The sequence below is a fragment of the Anopheles stephensi genome, chromosome 3 (assembly GCF_013141755.1).
Source record: "Anopheles stephensi strain Indian chromosome 3, UCI_ANSTEP_V1.0, whole genome shotgun sequence".
Taxonomy (NCBI): domain Eukaryota; kingdom Metazoa; phylum Arthropoda; class Insecta; order Diptera; family Culicidae; genus Anopheles; species Anopheles stephensi.
This window is the reverse complement of record NC_050203.1, coordinates 20,706,178-20,725,037: the sequence shown is the minus strand read 5'-3', so window position 1 is coordinate 20,725,037 and position 18,860 is coordinate 20,706,178. Positions and strand designations below refer to the sequence as shown.

The 18,860-nt window shown below is 43.2% G+C and overlaps 1 protein-coding gene across 40 annotated transcripts in view; it reads left to right on the top strand.

Moving 5' to 3' along the window:
* The window catches only part of LOC118512827 (glutamate-gated chloride channel), a 108,743-nt gene that overhangs the window by 42,225 nt on the left and 47,658 nt on the right, over positions 1-18,860 (top strand). The gene's annotated exons all lie outside the window — the stretch shown is intronic.

Here is an 18,860-nt window from a genome sequence, read left to right as displayed (position 1 = left end):
CCTAGCCTATTCTTTGTTTTTAATCGGGGTTTTAACGAAAGAGGCCCTTTGTGAACATTTATTTTCCTTTCTTTGCTGATGATAATTTTTTTAAATTCATTCAATCACCCTTGCGACCATCAGTTAATTTATTCCGCGAGACGTTAATCATACGCCATGCAGCTTCGAATGCAGCACACTTTCATTTGAACACCAATTCCTTTGGGTGCTTTTAAAATTTAATAACAAGAACCGTTTTATCAAGCACGGTGGCCGCCTGTAGCCACGATATTTATCACTGCCACTGGCGTGTCTGCGAAACGTCTTTCTAATATCATGATTTTTGTTGTTTGTCGTCTTCTTTGTTGACCCGTCCCGGGTCTGGCCGGTTCGTGCCGGTGCGAGACACACCCCAAAACTCGAAAACACCATAACAAAGCCGGAACCGTAATACAGGCGGGCGCCAGTGCAATAGGTCGCCATTCTGTTCCACCGTACACCAGAAGCTCACATTAGATACGTTCGTCAGAATGCTGCTGTAGAGCTTGATAAAAAAATTTGGCAAAACCCCTCACCGAAAACTTTTGCTCGACCATCATCATCAGGGCGATGGTAGCCAAGCCGACCCACCCCGTCCAAGGGTGATGATGGGTCATCGAGGAGTGAAAAGGGCGGGCAGGATGCATGTCAACACCCGTCCACCCGTCCAGCCGTCGGGATGGATGGGTGTGAACAAAAGCATAAATTTGATAGCCAACAGTCATAAAACATCATTACGGGACGGGCAAGATGGCGACCCGGTTTCGGTTCTCAGACATGGTCGTGCGTGAACGTCATACAAATTTAAAAGTTTCAACGAACCACAGCGAAAAGCACAGCAACAGTGCTGTTCGTTGGGGAAGCGAAAAGCAACAAAAAAAAACAAGTGAGCAAATGGGCGAACAAAAGACAAGCGACATAACAATACAAGCTGGGGAACGGAATTAATCGGAAGCCAGAAGGAGAAGGTAGGAACCGTTGCCGGAAAGTATTGAAAATAATGTTAGACACAAAGTGGTTTATTGGACGGAAAGAAAAATACTATTTAGCACAAAAAGGGGAGAAATTGTTGCTGCCATCTTAGGGGCTACAAATCGTTTTTCTTTTAATGTAAAAAATTTCTTGCTCTTAGGAAACTGGCACGTTCTATTTGATTTGAATTATAGGATCATAACATAAAATTTGTGCTTTATGCTTAAAATATTGAGCCAATTATCTACCATTCAGACTCTTTCACGACAAAGGTACTAAAATCATTATTGAAGAATAAAAAAAGGTGCTGAAAATGTCTTTGCGTGGAGGGAATTTTTCTGTTTTCTAATTAATCGATGTGAAGTACCAGGCGCCTCCATCATGATACATCTGTTAAAGTATTAAGAATATCTTGTCGCTAATGATATTTATGAGCAAATCAAATGATCTGGAAAAATATCATTACCAAAAGGAAAAGGAAACAAAAAAAAGCGTAAATTGAAATCCACTAGCATCCACTGGATGCTGATCATTCCTTGGAATGTGAGAATTAATTTGAAAATAAGAAAATGAATAATTTTTAATAACTATTAACTACTAACAATAAATGCAAATCACAAAATGTTCTGAAGTTGAAAGCGATGCACAAAATGGCCTTTGATCCTGTTGATTTTTTTTCTAAATTATTATACGTGAAGTACCAGGCGCCTCCATCAGAATACATCCAATATACTAAAGAGAATGTCTATTTCCTGTATGTTACTTATGAGCCAATCAAATGGCCTGATGGTGAAACTATATTTAAAAGGGAAACAATTATTTTCTAATTTAAATTCCATAGCTCGCAGATTATTCCTAAAATATGATGAAACACTTAAACATAAAAAGACGGTTATTATTTCAACCTCCATTCAAGTTTCAATGACTTCTTAACGATTTTATTTACTTATTTATTTTTGAATTATCATGGCAAGCGCCTGTGTTGTCAGCACCGCATGTGCTGAAGAATCAATGACTCCTTAACGAATTAATGTTAAATCTTTCATATCTAAACTTGACACAGAAACCATGACAAAAAAAGCTTCGAAATTGAAAGTATATGCCTCGCACTGGCTGCTTATATTAAACTATACAAAGGTGATTGATTGATTGGTGATGACACAATTTATTGAAAGAGCCACCATGCGTAATTCACTCGTGTCCTTATCAACTCGCGCCAGATCATTTCGTAATTGGTTATGGGAAAATCCATTACTCCCGTACTGAAAACCGAAATTATTACGTGTTGGTTCCAGCAACACACACACTCGCAAATAAAAACCCCGAAACATAGAGGATAATTAATTATCTTCTCCATTCATGTTCGCACATAAACATGCAACATCCCGGTCTATCAATTACCCAGCTTGAAAGGATCTCAAATAGGCGCCTACCGAGAAGTAATTGGTGCCGTAAAAAATATTAACTAACTAATGTACTAATTCATTATCTTCTGTTGACACATACACACCGAAATTCACCGAAGAAGTAAGCAACACAAAAATCTTCCACAAACTACATGTTTCGTTTACCTTCATCACGAAACGAAACGCTTACCGGAAACATACATATTCGCGTACGCGTGATTGCTTCGTTTCGCCTGGGCTGCGCCGCTACTGAAGATGACTTGCAGTGCAGAAAACACGGGCACAACACAACAATTAATTCGGCCTCATTTACCACACTTTGTGACAGCTCATCTTGGGCGTCCCCCATGTCCCTTTTGCATCGCCATGCCGTCATCGCTTGTGGCTTAAAGTTCGAGCGAAACGTGGACGAGGGTGGAACTGAGCCTGGAAGAAAACGGCAATTACAATTTCACTGACCATTACCCTTGAAAGTTGGCCGGCGACATGTTTCGCCATGCGCGCACACTGGATGCATTCGATGGCCCTGAGTGGGCTAATAAATTACGATAACGATACCGGAAAAGATGTATCTGGCTGGTGAGCTGAAATCGGCCGATGGCTTAATCGTGAATCGTGGGATCGTTTTGTGGGGTCAAGAAAGGGGAAACCGGGCCGCCGCGTTCACTGGTCGTAAAACAATTCCTATAAAAGGCAGCCGCTCAATGGTTGCGTGTACGTTTACTTGGTGAGATGCCCTTTCGCCGGTAGGAAGGAAAGTCCCCCAGGAAAGCTTGAGCTTGAAATTGAAACGGTGTAAGATTAGCGCCGAGGAAAAACACGATCCTCTGTTCCACCGACCGTACACTTCAAACAAAAGGGGGCCATTTCTTGTCGGCCTTTGCTTTGCTTGCACCGTGGTGGCAAAGGAAACGCAAGCCAACTCGGCGTGTTTTGCCTGGACGACATGTTGACTCGAATGGAGGTCGCGCTGCCATTTAGAAAGATAAATTGCCCTTCGATGGGAAAATGCTGCAGATTCAAGTGAAGCGAGCGGACGTACCTTTCCGTAACTCCTTCTTCCTCTTCTCATCCCGTCCATTCGCACTGTCGGAAGCTGTCGGTGTCCCGTATTATTTTTTTTTCCTTGCGCCCCTCGATTTACGATCGATTCCCTGACGCCAGCAAGCGACTGTGGCGACCAACCAGTTTCTAAGGGCGGAAGGATAAAGCAGTTCAATGCTTTCCGGCGAATGGATGAAATAAGCTTCCTTTCATCGCATCCGTAGACCTCCGAAAGACATTAAACAAAGCAATCGACGACCCAACCAAAACACAAAAAAAAAATCCAAACGGTCGGGAAACAAGAGGAAAATCTACGTGAATATCCTATTTCTGGCGCCGCATGCTGCGCAATACGATTGCCTGGACGCATCGAAGAGAAGCGCCACCGTGTGGTGCAAAAGAATCTCCGGGACCATTCCCGGAAAGACAAGAGACATCCGGTGACGCTTTCGCAGAGACATTACTTTGTGCACAGTCGCCACATTGCCATCGCTTGGGCCGGAGACGAATCGGGCGTGATTTCCGTACAGAAATGTGTGGCGTAGAGACACAGCGCGCGTCTGACGGGCTTGATGATCGACTATCGTCTCCGTTCCATCGGTGCGTGTGATTTGCGGTTAGAAAATTGTCGTTGGTGTCGAAGGGTGGGGTGGTCCAATATTTGGTCCTCCTTTATGATAAACTCGTTTCCCGTGCCATTCTGATTTGATGGTCTCTCCCACTCCCGGATCAATCACCAAGGAAATGAGCTTCATGCAGTCTTGCTCTCACCTCTACTTGTTTTATTCGATTTTCCCGTTTTCTTTTATCACTTCCCACCATGAATCTTGCCGATTGACTTGATGTCTGCGTGACTTCCACACGACACTTTTCTCGCTTTCTTTCCTTTAGCTTCTTCTTTTTATCCTACCCTGCAAATGGACGATATCGAACATCACGTCAATATTTCGCCTCCTATATTGCCCATTAACATAATCGAATGTGGTTTTCGAGATTATGTTTCACCGTGCGTTCGTGCGTGCCTGCCCCCGTGTCCCGTTGTTGTGAATGATAAAGAAGATATAATTATGGTTCAGTTGTACCATCTTCCGGCCGGTAACGCGGCTCGTAAACAGGCTATCAGGGCAGCAAGAAGTTTGTTTAAATTATTATTCGACCATTTCCACGTGCCGACCGGCGATCGTTAGCGCGGCCGTGCCGGTGCTATGCCGTGAGGCCCCCAAGAGCTAATGGCCCATGCGTAATCGTGGTAAAGCGTGGAAAATGATTCCTTGTCAACGTGAATATGGTATGTGTTTATTAGAATTACTTTTTCGTTTGTGGGTTTTTTTTCGTTGCGAATCGATGATTCCTTAAATGGTTGATCGACAGCAGGAATGTGCATGATCTATTGTTTGGTATACGCGCTCGAATGGTAGAGCTTCAATGTCTGTCTTGTTTTATAACAAATAGCTGTTGCTGTTAGCGTTTTTATTATTCATCCATTTAGGCAGTAAAATATTTAAACTTTCTTAGTTTTATGTGAGAATATCCATTGCTCTATGGCTCTATATCCATAGAATGGGACGGTCCGATGGCCGAGGCGATAACGGCGCCGTTCTTCACACGACGTGGCCGGGGCTCAAATCCCATCCAGACCGGCTCCTCTCCGTACGCAGGACTGACTGTTCAGCTATGTTCAAGTCACAGAAAGCCAGAAATAGCAGGCCGAGACGTCTTGAGGCTGTAATGATATAGGGTCGTTGGTTGATGATTTCTTCCTGTCTGTTTATTCCGATTGCTTTAAAACGATTATATGAGGCTGATGGAGTGAAATCAGGCGTTCTTAAGAGTCATTCTCAAGCATCGGTGTTGAACGACTTGTATCTTTTCTTCGTCTTGCTAATAAAATTAAACACACATCTCTTAAGAAAAAAAACTTTTCAACAAACGATTTCTTAAACATCCTTTGATGCGATATCCTACAGAGACAAAACCGTCATGTGGTACGGAAGTAAACTGTTTACTGTTCAATGAAAATCTTTTCTTCGAATCTCACGACAGAACTGATATTGTAGCAGAAAGCATTCAAATAACTGTTGAATATAACACAGCTCTTGTTGGCGCCAAGCAAACGATTAACGGGCTAACTGAGAGTTTCAATATTTTGAACCGAATATGACTTTGATTGGATGGTAACTGATAAACTTAAACCAAATTTTAAAGACTACTTTTGGGAAAAAAGATAAAAAGGAAATCTTGAATTCGTTTGGAACATTTACCATAACAAAATACCTATTGCCACATCTAGCATAAAATTATAGGGATAATAATCTATTTCGGACTTTTACATCAGCTTGGAGAGACCGATTTAATGGAGCGAAAGAACCAGAGTAGATTTGAGTAATGGAATTATTTAATTCCATTTTTTGAGACACTTTCTTCCCTCACCAACCAATTAAAGAACTATTTTCCCCAACATTACTTTTATCAACCACTTACCGATCCAGCCAAAACCGCCCGTAATAATATAGAGCGAAATAAATTTAGCCAGCAATTTCCATCACATTAAATAGTTGCCAAAATATTAACTGTATGCCCCCTCCCGAGCACTGATTAAACCCGGATCAGTTAAAGCACCGGGCAAGAAATGCTAATGCAGCTTTGCTTCGCCTTGCTAATTAGCACAAAGCAATGTCGTTAATTACCCGAAACCGTGGACTGAAGCCATTCAATCTCTTCACCTCTCGCACGCTCGCTTACATTTTCCAACCAAATCACCTTAATGATTCTGGAGTAAGCTCAAAGATTTAGAAAGCCTCTTTGGGGGGATTTTTGTTTTGTTCGAGCTAAGCCTCGGAGGGAGGCATTACCAGCCGAAGGGTGCTCACGCAAAGGTGCTGAATATTAATTATATCATCCCTTTCGCTGCCATTTCCCCCGCTGATAACGCCAGCACAGGTACGGTGCACAGGAGGTGGTCCTGTTCCGCCATCAATCAGCAGGCGTCGGTTGTAATCCGTTTACACCGAAGCAGGGAAAGTGTAAAACCCCACCTATATGTTGTCCTTGAGCTTCGGGGAGAGAATACTTTTTGTATTCGTTTTTCTTTCACCGAGGCCGATCAACACGCCGTGGGGTTGAGGTTAAAGGGGATGGGGTTTTTTCCTTACAGCACAAGCCAGCCCATCATTATCCAACATGAACCGTGTTGGGTTTCGTGTGAATTCAAAAGCAAATGTAGTTAGGCAGATTAATGGCCACAACGGATGTCTCTTATCCGTCTCGCTGAATTTTTCCCACCCTTTTTACCATTTCACACATACTCTCTCTCTCTCTCCCTCTCTCTCTCTCTCTCTCCCTCTCTCTCTCTCTCTCTCTCTCTTATTATTTTATTTGTTTTGCACAATTTTGACAGTTTACGGTTCCGCATTGCGTACAGTGAGCGCATTAATTCACCCATGTTTTTCCCATCCACGGTGCGAACGCCGTGAAAAATGGAAATAAATTAGCTCTGATAAGATTGATTAAAGGTTTACTTCCTTTACGTGACTGGAGCGTTCACCTGCCCCCGTAACGCTTGGCTTTCGCGTGTGAGCTCGTAGCTGAAAATGGCTGAATCATAATGATTTTAACCATCAGCATCACGCGCCCCAGCTCATTCGCCCTCGAACGAACGTTCATCGTCCAGGGAGCAGCAGCACACGCGGGAAGTCATGTTAAGCGTCTTCACTTTTCAACAAAAACTCTCACCTCGGTTCCACCACCAAGAGTGGTGAGACGGAATCCCTCGGCGGTCTTAAAAAGCGAAATCCTTTCAGCGAAACTAACATCCACATTATCACCGCCCTCTGTCCTCGATTCACACCACGTTCCACCTTCTGCAGGCGAGCGACCGTCGGCTAAGGAGCTTCAAAATTTGAGCCGGTGCGGTGCGCTTTGGGGACGCTGAGCTCGTGCGAACCTGATTTGAAGCCGTTTGGTGAGCTTTGCCGTTCCAGGCCTTTGTTTAACCTTTATGAAGCGAAAAATGTGAGTTTGGTGCTGGCACAGGAAAGCCTAGTGGTTGTTGGAAAATTATTTTTCACCATCGCATGTGTGGAACATTGGTCATTGGTTGGTGTGAGCTGGTTGATTTGGTTTTCATGTTTCGTGATTTAAGCAGGTGGATTTTAGCTTTAAGCATGCTGAAGAAGCCGTTTCTTGTTTGTGAACGTTAAGCTCTTTGTTATTTTGTTGCTATTTCAAGGGCTTTAAAAACATACACTAGCTCTTCAGACTTATATCCATTGTTTAAAGTCATTTGTTCAATGGAAATTGTTCCTCAATGCCTAGTAAATGTTGATTTCATCGATAAAACCATTTACATCATTATATGTCTCATGTAATATTCGGAATCTTGCCATAAAATTTAACTACAATCTGCGCACAAATTTAAATAATAAATTTTAAAAAAAGAATTAGGATAATCTATAGCAAGACGTCTCGAAAGTCTATAAACTGTTTGCTCCAGAGATAAAATTCAAGAAAGCACCGTGGTTCGGAAGCTCATCAAAAAGAACTTTGAGTTTAAAGCTACTGCGACACATGAATCGTCAGATTCCAGTACAAATCTAACTTGCTTTCAACAACTTTCTTCATAAATATTTCTACCATCCACTTCAACAAATGGCGGCCATGTTGTTTGCAATTTGCGCTCCAAACACTACTCAGAGAGCTCCCTGACGGTGGAGTGGCCTCCATCTGTTGCAGCTGCTGTCAAAGGCAGCCCGATGATGCTTGTTACCAGCGCTGCAAGGCAAGCGCAGTTTCAAACGATGTCGAAATGTACAGCACAGTTTGTCCACGCCGAAACAACTGCAAACCATGGCCACCCAAAACACCAAACGTACGGTCAGCACTTCAGGCCAAACATATTCGCGGACTGCATTTCGCGAGCAAAAGCTGCACCGGCCTGCAAAACCAGACGCGTCGCTATGACAAACGTGCATCTGGTGGTGAGACTGGGCCGAAAACACGTTTTCGATTGTTTCTTTCAGTGTATTGAGCCGGGCTTTGTGTGGAGCGGTTTTTGTGTAGTGCATAATTGAACATAAATAATGTGAGAACAGGACCACCGGGGACAGATGTACTAGTTTGTGCTGCATATGGGTAAGCATCACGGTTAAGGAACTAGTGGCAATCAAACTCTCTCCAATCGGTTAAGAACTAAGTGTAAGATAACTTTTAAACAACTGTGTGATGCGACTGATCTGAGCACAAATACATTTACAGAATCCTTTTTCAACAACACCCCAAAAAGTATGAATCATACACGATTGTATATCATCATCAATTACACCAGCTCGCCGGCCCAGCAACTGTGGCCTCGCTATCTAAGATTTATTGCACCGTCACACATTTGCTATTCGGTGCAGCGATGCACCCGACGTACCCGGTGGTGCTCAGTTGTTGACTTTACCCATCCACAAGTATGTCGGTGAAGTTGACATACTGGCGAAAATGCAACCAATTCCGGCTGAATGCTGCTTTCCGAATGCACTTTAGCCGTGGTTGCGTGTCATCTGCACGGTGTGTCATCCTTTCCAACCATCAAACCAGCTCACCAAGCTGTCGCACCAGTGGTTAAACTATTAATGAGACCGTTAAAGCGAAGATCTTATGCTCACCTCCAAAAGAAGACACAGCTCCGGTGGGACCTAAGAAGCTTCTCCGACGGCGCACGGACCAAACTTTCGCCACATACCATCTGTTGGGACTGAATTTGAAATGCTTAGCATGTCAATCTTTGTGGCAAGGAATATTATGCCTTGCTTTCCCTGGCTCTCTGCTTCTCTGCTCCTGTGCGCCGCTGAGTATGCTGATGCTCTGACGGATGTGATGATGAAAATTGTGAGCTGCATATGGAGCATGAATTTTATGCAGCCATCAGCATACAGCAGGTTCCAACCAGTGCAGTAGAGTATGATGGAACTGATGCAAGCTGGGGTGCGGGAGGAACATTTCGTTTCCGATGCTAATTATTCTAACAAAACCGGTGGCATGTGAAATCGTTGCTGCCTGTATAATGAGTTTAAATGCGAAGATATCTGGAAAATGGAATGCAGCTTCATGAGGTTGGAATGGGGCGAATACTATATAGCTGATTGCTATCCGGTGCACTCCGGCGTTAATGCTTACATTTTATATGGTCTACTAATGGGCAGAGGAAGTGCAGGCTGTTCTCAACTTACTCGGTAATCGAATTAGACAGATTTCAGAATTGGAATGTAGTGTACCAATTGCTCCCATTCTCTATCTAAGTCTGTTATCGATTAAAATTCATGATGAAAGTCATTTATTAAATTGGAACGAACCTCCGACGTCAAATATGAATTTACTGCACTTCATATATCAGTGATAAGTTTTGAAAGGTAAAATTTTTCATAATTAAATTCCCCGCTCATTTCAAACCATTGGGGTGTTTTTTTTATTTAAAATCCCCTTTAACACGCTTCAACACATGCTGCCTTTTGTCTGTGAGCGGTGATTATTCCACACATCATTTCACCTGTTTTTGGCAAAAGCTTCCTCCTTTTTAACAACAAACCATACTGCTTAACCATTAAGCATCGTAAAGCAGACACCCCGAACAGTAGAAAATCAGCTCACAGTCAAATCGTTTCGCTCGTGCTGTAAAGCGACTTTAATCATGGAAAGTGGTTCCCACCCAAACGAGCCAAACATAAAAGCACATTCAACATCCGCTCGACAACAGCGCCACACTTACAAACATAAACAGGCAGCGCGGAATTAACAATCCAACACCCCAGGCAGGCTCGATCGAGGAAATTCGTTATGAATGGGAAAACTGCTCCTTGGAAACCGGCGAGCTTGTTGCTCCACAAGCGATTCCCATATGCCACCCGGGCCGGGGCACGAGAAAAAACCGGAAGATCCCCCCTCCTGGGTTAGGCGAAAAGAAATACTACGATTTATCATCAACCGAAAAAAGGCCCATGCCCGTTGCTCCCTGTGGCGACCGATTGTCGGGCGGAATGGTTTGTCGTTGTCCGTTCGCCCTGCTTATTTCCTTCCTTCCCGCGCCATCAACAAAACCATGGAAAGTTATCAAATGACTCACTGCAAACGGATGAATGCGATGTGGGGGATTTTTTTCTCTCTCTCTCTCTCTCCTCTCTCTCTCTTCCCTGGAGCCGGAAAAAAGGGAAGAAAAGGAAAACAAACCCGGGAGCATTAAAAACTGCCCAGATACAGTGAAATGTGAGGGGTTCGGTGGAGATTTTCCTGGCCACCTCAATTTGCCACAAAAGCGGACAAAAGCAAATGACCCGATTTTTCGAACGATTGGGCTCTCTGGAAGCATTAATTCAAACAAACATTCCTTTTGATGTTCGTTTTTTTGTGGCAGTGAAACAAAAAAAACGGGGGGATGGAATGGATGAGTCATGAAGGTGCTTGTTTCTTGATTCTATTTTTTTTCTTCGTTCCCGCAGGAAAGGTAGGAAAAGAGTAAGGCAAATGTGGATTTGGATAAGGATCAAAGGATCATGCAGGCTCGACGATTTACGCCTGCAGGACGGTTCTGGTTATGATTGAGAAATTCAAGAGCTTTCATAAGATTCCTCCTTGCTGAAGGAAAGGGAGCCGAATTATTAAATTTTGTTTCTTGTAGAGAAATTTCAAGCTTTGTAGATTTTTATTAATAACTTACACGCCCTACGCAAGGAAAAACTTACTTAAAATTTATTGTAATCCCCACACTTGTAATCCTCTACTATTTGCAAACCGATAAGTATCAAGAAATAATTCCCAACCCTATCTCGTTTACATTACCTTGCCGATACTTGTCACGGACCTACTTATCCGTACACCAAATAGCGTCAACCGATTCCAATGCACCGATCCCTTTGCAACCCGTATGCAACTGTCCATGTTTATGTTTGAACGATAATCCATATTCATGGAGCTCAGTTCCCTGCCCGGTCCTTCATCCACCAACTACGCCCAGCCGATGTGTCATAATTTTGCTTCGTTCATAATTCCAACCGATTCCAATCAGCACTCTGCTCTGCCTCTCTCCGCACACCAGCCTCACCACACTGGGTCGGATGCATCAATGCGAAGCATTAAGGAAACAATAAATCATCAACCTTGCTGTTGATGCCATCCTGGGTGGGGTGGTGTGTATTTGCATCCCGAGTACGGGGTGCATGTGAAGAAACTGGTCGTACACCAGTGACAAATTGCTACTTTCCGGAGCAAGGATTCTTTGGAGCAGTCGAATTGCTCCAAACTCCCCTGTACACAGACTTCACCTTCTGGTTCGGAGAACGGGACGACCGGCACAAAGGAATTGTTCAAATGCCGGACTTTATACAGCGAACCGGCATTTGCAAAACGTCTTCAAAAGGGCATAACTCGGTGCAGCCGAGTGATAGCCGAGCACGGTATGAGGGCTGTTGGAAGGGCTGTCCGCCTATAGCTGGATCGTTCGAGTCATCTGGTTTATTTTATGCTTTTACTCCCGCTCCAAAGACACCAAGCTGGACCGTAAACCATGTAGAACAAGAACTTGAATTCGTTTATGGTTTAGTCCTTCGTTAGCAACGCAGCGTCGAAATCTATGGACACGGACGTACATTTCATAAACAACCGAGACCAATAAAGCTTTCTCCGGTCGCCGGCACCAGGCACACAGAATCGAACGCAATTTTCACCACTCGGATCGGAATCGAACACTCCCCCCGAACTCCCTCCAAACGACCAGCCGAGATGCTTCGAGGTTGTGCAAATATTTACCACCTATGAACTAAATTAAATTTCATTTCTCTTGGTCCGGTCTCGGGCTCGGGCTCGAACTGAAAGCCCAGTCAGCCGTTATCCTGTGCCGTTCGACGATGGTTGGCTTTATTTGCGAAACCATTTCGTATCATCTCTGACGATCGTCCGATTGCTTATTTGTGTGTTTATACGTCCGTGCGTTTGACTTCATATTGGCTTTTCGGGATGGAATTGGGAGTGAGATTTGCCAGCGGATTGATTACCTCTCTGGTCACTCTGGCTTGACCTTTTGTGAGTGTGTTTCAGCCAATAAGCTTATGGTTGTTGTTTGAGCAGAACGTTAAACCGCAGAGAGCATACTGGTTAAGGCTTTAAGTTAGAAAAATCTGCACCGAAATGCTTAAAAGAAAATATAATCTAAACATTTATCAAACATCAAACGAGTACCTTCTCAGGACACGAGGATTCACCAGCATGTTCCACCAATTCTGTAGCAATCAATCTCTGTTCATTGGCCTAGGTGGTTGGTCACTTTAATATCCCTCAATTGGACGGAACTAAGGGCAATTTGGTGGATTTAGCTTGACTCAGATGAATTGGACATTATTCGGACTGTACCATTGCTGCACGCCTTTGCTGTTATGGATGCTGGCTAAATCTACCCAAAATCTGCCTGCCAACAAACATAAGCACTAATGAAGGATAAGCCCATTTGATAGGACAGTCCCTTTTTTATTTAAATCCAACAAAATTGCCCTATCTGTCACAAAACATTGATTCGTTTTTTTTTTCAAGGAAAATAAATTTCGCGAGGGATAAAGCTTTATTTTATGTAAACTTTTCCACGGCGATGAAAAATGTTATGATTTTGATACCTTTTAATGCATTTGCCTGCCAGTAATTGCTCTAAATCTCTGCTCTATTCACTTGTTATTCCTTGTTCACATTTCGCTGAGACAGTTGACGAATCTTTAATGAACTGTATATGTATTCAATAGCATGTTTTTATTATTTTAATTTGCTCTACTTTTCTAGATTTGGACCCCGAATAGAGCATATCGCTAATTATTTTAAGCAAAATATTTTCCTCAAATGGCTCAGTTGGCTTCCCTCGATTGTTATTCTACAATGCTTCTCCAACATTTTCAAGTTTGTTTTACTATAAGGAGTGCCACTTTCGTCAGAATGCAGTGTTCAATGAAGTTCGTCGAATTTTGAGAGTCATTTTTACATGTTTTTCTCCGTCTCAAAATTATAAATTCCCCGAGAGTACGCTGTTGGAATTAATTTTGTTAAAATGAATTTAAAAAACAAAAACACGTCCTCTCGATAATTTGCTTCTCCGACGACTCCCAAAGTCCCCCAACGGAAGCTTTCAAGCTCGTGACATGCGATGGCTCTTACCGAAGCATTCTGTTTACGCATCTAGTACACTTTACTCCAACAGACTTCTTTTTCTTCTCCTTCGGAAACCTTCTCCATTCTACCGATCGCGTCCCTGCTAAAAGGATCCCGCCACAGTTTCACTCTCCTCGCACGAACAGCTTCTGTAAAAAGCAATTGGAAATGGTTTCCGAAAAGTAATGAAAGGTAATTCAATTACGCTCCGTTGCTTTTGTGTACGGGAGATACCATTATTCCTGGGCGTTCGGGGGTTGCTATCGTTGCCGATTGCTCCATTCGATCTCGGACACCATCTGGAAGCTCCATCGGAGAGGGTGACACCCGGGTGATGTCCGTTTTGCAGGAAGTGGTCGCCATTCGGACGGCGACTCAGCATTGTCTGCCGTTGCTAATTTTTCTCCATCCGGTTTCCATTGTCTCACAAATGGGTGACAGTTTCCTGCATCGATTTTCTCCACCTGCTGTGAGCGGGACGTTTGTTTGTGTGCTCAAAACATGGTCTGAGCATACGAGCCCAGTCCCAGAAGTGAAAAGAACATCGGTATTTGGCCGGTGCGCCCCGAGAAAGTACCAGCCAGCCAGCCAGCCAGCTAGTGTTCATCGCCCCGAAGCCATCTATGAATTAATAATGCTGATTAAGGAAAACGTGCAATAATTACGACATGATACCGTACGACCCTGAACCCTGTTTAGCTGGTTGTGAGGGTGACCGTGTGTTTGAGAGACCTCTAGCACCGAGAGAGAGATAGGGAAACCTGGCGCGTAATAGAAATAATCATTCCCATCCAACAAAAAGGGACCAACGCAAGATTGACCCCACGGTACAGCAAAAGGTGGGAAAAATGGAATCCCATCCCTTCATGGTTTTGGTTGTTTTTGTCGTTCCTTGACTCCCATTCCCGTTCGGGACCACCACCCAGCCCGGCATATTGCCAACAAGCATGAGATAATCCTTCCGGTACTAATTACCGGGCGAACCGTGGTCGTGTTTCTCGTCTATCCCCCCCACTTAAAAGACCGACCGTTCTGCCCGGTTCGAGCTGCCAAGTGTGCCCTGCAGAAAAAGGGGAACCCCGGTAGGAGCAATGCCTGCCAATGGGTTGACACGGTTGGTCCTTTTTAGCATCTGCCATCCGAAACGAGCGTTTCCATTTTCACCAAGGGGGGTTTTTCTTCTGTCCGCCTATTTTTTTTTTCTTTTTTTGCTCCTTTCCATTCCGTCTTGCCTTGAGGGGCTGCAGTAGCACACTTTTGCTGCATGCTTTTGTACCATTTCGGTTGATGCGGTGTGCTGTGTTGCACATGTTGCTTCCGGACTCCGGCGGGTGGCAGTACAAATGGAGGAACGTTGTTAGCTTTTTGCATGCGAGTTCCATCAATTTGTACGGTGCGCTACACAGCTACACCTGTTCAAAACGGTCACCCGTTAGGTGTGGAAATGAATGAAAAGGGGCAAAAGAGAGAGAGAGAGAGAGAGCGAGAGGGTGGTTAGCGGGAGAGTGGCATGCTCGACTGCTCGAGATAAGAGTTACGAGCAGAAGGCAATTCTTTTGACCCACCCGAGGGCATCGAGGGCTTAATGCACGAACGGTTCTAATGGTCCGTCTGGAAAGTTGTCTTCGGTGGAAATCTAGCCGGGTTTGAATGAAAAATAGGAGAGAATTCTGGATTTAGGTAAAAGCTACAGAAGAATAGCACGATGTAAGACTAATTCGATTTGCTAAAATGCACATCCCAATCCAGACGTCGGTACCTTTGCCTGGTTTGGAAAACACATTATTTATTTGGTTTTCATTTTCCATGTGTGGTAAACAATTTAATTGGAATTTCATTTATCTTCTGGAAGCGAGTTCCTCTTTTTGAACCTGCAAACATCCTTCAATTAATTTAGAGTAATCAAAGCTTCAACTACTACGGCGCTCGTTTGAGTACGTGTGTTGGCTGTGTTCTGTCACACGTACCAAAATCACAACTTATCATGATTAATGTTGCACAGCAATCAAACCACATCCTTCAGGCTTCGCTTGGAGTGTGTTTTTTTCTAGCCACACACGGTTTTAGTAGTTTCTCAGCTTGACCCCATGAAGGGCAGGGAAAATGGTCAAAATAATAACAAAAATTTAATAACACAGTAGGATTTTTTTTTATTTTTTGTTTCAATTTTTACTTCCCTTTTTTTTGAAAATTACAAGAGGATATTTCGATTCCTTTCAATCTACAAGTTCACTGCTATAAAATTTATCCTGTTTCGTGTACGACGATTCTTGATGGAGGCGCCCAGTACTTGGTAGATGTTTGCGATCATGAGATTATCTGCTATTGAATACCATTTAGGTTAAACCTTTTTCGTTCTTAAAATTAAATAGGATTTGTCATTTAATAAGGATTAAACTGAAATTGAAATTTATCCCATAATTTTGACCACAACTTATTTCCCATCACACCCCATAGTGCTGTTCGTCGGACGAACTTTTCGTACGACAGCGAACTGCAACCAACCGACGCTGGAACATTAATTTTCCCCCAAACTATAACGATCAACTTGCATCGTTTCACATTTCGGTCAACAGCAGCAGCAGCAGCAAGCGTACATGTTCAGCTCGGCGTCTGCTGCTCGTATTCCAACACAAACGAACGGAGACCGCAAATCCTGCAACTTTTGACATGAAGTCAATCAAGTTGAGGTATGTGGGGAAAAGAAGTTGGGGGAGCTGTAGCGAGGATGTCCTGCCCGTGAGTGAAAAAGTCAAACTCAATTTATTTACCGCCCGTTCGAATGATTAATCATTGTTTTAATCGAATTTGGTGTGTGTTTTTATGTAATTACTGCACATGCACTGCAGTATGGAGAGTTGGAGCGTGTTCATGGAGCAGATTACCCCGTGTTTATAAATGAGGGTAATTTTTTGGCAGAGCAGGATGTGATTGTGGAATGCATTACAGATTTTGGGGAAAACAAACTACAATTTTTACTTATTTGCCCAAATACTTTAAACTCCGCACAAACGTTGTCAGAACCGTCCGACATAGTAACTTCCGCTATCATCTTCCTTTCTTATCGCCTTTAAGAATCTCAACTCCCGTGCTCCTACCTTAACCCAACCTAAGTGTATTGAAACTTTGCTCGTGTCACTTGCTGCTGTCCAACTTTGGGATAAATTCCATCCCATCGTCTTCCGACCAGCCCATCCGAACCTCTACAAAACGAGCGGCAGGAAGGCATAAATTACAAATCCCACTTTTCCACTACACTAGAATTTTCCGGCCCCTCGCAAACCATTCCCCTCAATCAACCAGTTCCCGACCCCCATAAGTAACGAATGATAATATTTGTTCGTGCGAGCTTTCGGTTCGCTTCCTTCCGCCGTCACTTTTTCTACCATTCGCTACGCTGATTTAAGCTTTTATACAAACATCAGAACACACGATGGCTTGGTCGCTAGTGGTGGTGTGTGATAAAGCAGTATTGAGTGCTGCTGGTATGTGTGTGTGTGTGTTATTTTCCATCGAACCTTACGCGGAAGACATTTCGTTATGAATTGCCATTTGCCAGTCAAACATTTCCTTTCGCTGGTTCGGGTAGTGGCACTGTTGAAACAATCTTCCGCCGCTTGTCACTCGTTTTTCCTATGTTTCTTTTTGCTTCGTAACACAAAAAGTTTCCTGCATCTTTTGGCCCCGGTTTTGGCCATCCTCCCTCCTCTCGGAATCGAACGGACCGGCTTTGATGCTTCGTAGCATGAATGGGACCGTCGTGTTTGATATGCGATTTGTCGCTTCCTGCTAAAATCGAACGATGGAAAATGAAGTTGACGGCTGGGTTAAGAGGATGCGGAGATGGTTCCACTGTTCCATACATTCGAGGGTTTTCTTTTGCATTTTTTTTTCGTTTGGCAGACAGACACGGCACGTGTTAAGAGCTTAGGCGCCAATGAGACGTTGTTTGCTCATTGCATTTTGTTTGCAATGGAAGACAGTTTTGAGATTAGGATTAGGATGTTCAGAATGTGGGGCAAAATTCTTGTTACAGATGGCAGGGGGAATGGAGGATTTTTTACGATAAAAAGCATATCCTTGAGACGATCCTAAAAGTTACCTTCATACTCAATAAGAAAGTGGATTTTTTTTAATAACTTCAAGCCTCCCAAAACTTACATGTCCTCTTTTAATTCCTCTAGAATTATGTGTTTAATATCTCCTCTGTATAACTGTTTGATACAAAAATCTACAAAATTTGATTCCATAAGCTCTATATCCGGATTCGTACGGAAACCCGGATTTGGTATAATATTTTCTTCAAATTGAGGCCACACACACTTCTATATTTAATGCTTCATTACAGCCGTCACAAAACTCACAGGCTAACAGTTCCTAAATTTAAACTTCCATTGCTGTACATCCCAAAAGCGACGGTATAGACTTACAAATTCGCTACCCCTACTTATGTGCAGCCTAATTTAATTCGGTTTCACATCACAACCATCACCGCAGTTGTTTGTCACAAAAGTTTTACCGAAAAGTGAATGGAAAAACAACAACAACCAGTAATTGGTAACTGCTCTGGCTGGCAAACTTGTGTTAACGCTCTAGCACGAAACAGTGCCCGATATCGATCCGTACACCGAAATCAAACAAATTTAACCTTGGTTAATTTAATCACGAATTGAGCTATTTTCCAGCCTACGAGTTGAATTCCCGCCAGCTGAATTCAGCGGGAGGAATAATGTTTAGGACGAAGTGTCCCACCAACGACCCACCGTTTCGTTGATCTTGATTAACGGTGGCTGTAAGCGAATACCAGTTTTCAATGTGTAAACATTTCTGCTTAGCTTGGTTGCCCTCGGTTCGCTCGAGTCCCCTTTTCCGGGAAAGCAGCAAACTAAGGAGCCGATTGGCAGCCAAAAGGGAATCCATTTTCTAAACGTCAACATCCGAGCAGAAAGTTTCTTCTTCACCAACAATATTTTCGTTGTCTTTCCCAATTAGCCTTGCTGACCGGGTGGAGTTTGGTGGTATATTTTGCGTTTTTCGGAGAAGCAAACCAGAATAACCACACTGCGTAATGGCTGCGTTCTTCATTGTGGAGGTATGAAAAAAGTTGTAAAGTCGGGTAAATGCAGAAAACTTTGTAACATTTATTTAAAAGAATTTAAACCTAATAAATTTCATTAAAAAAGTATCCTTTTCAAAATTCTAAGAAAGTAAACTGTAATTTATATAACAACTATTTCTTACCTTCCGTGGCTTTCTACA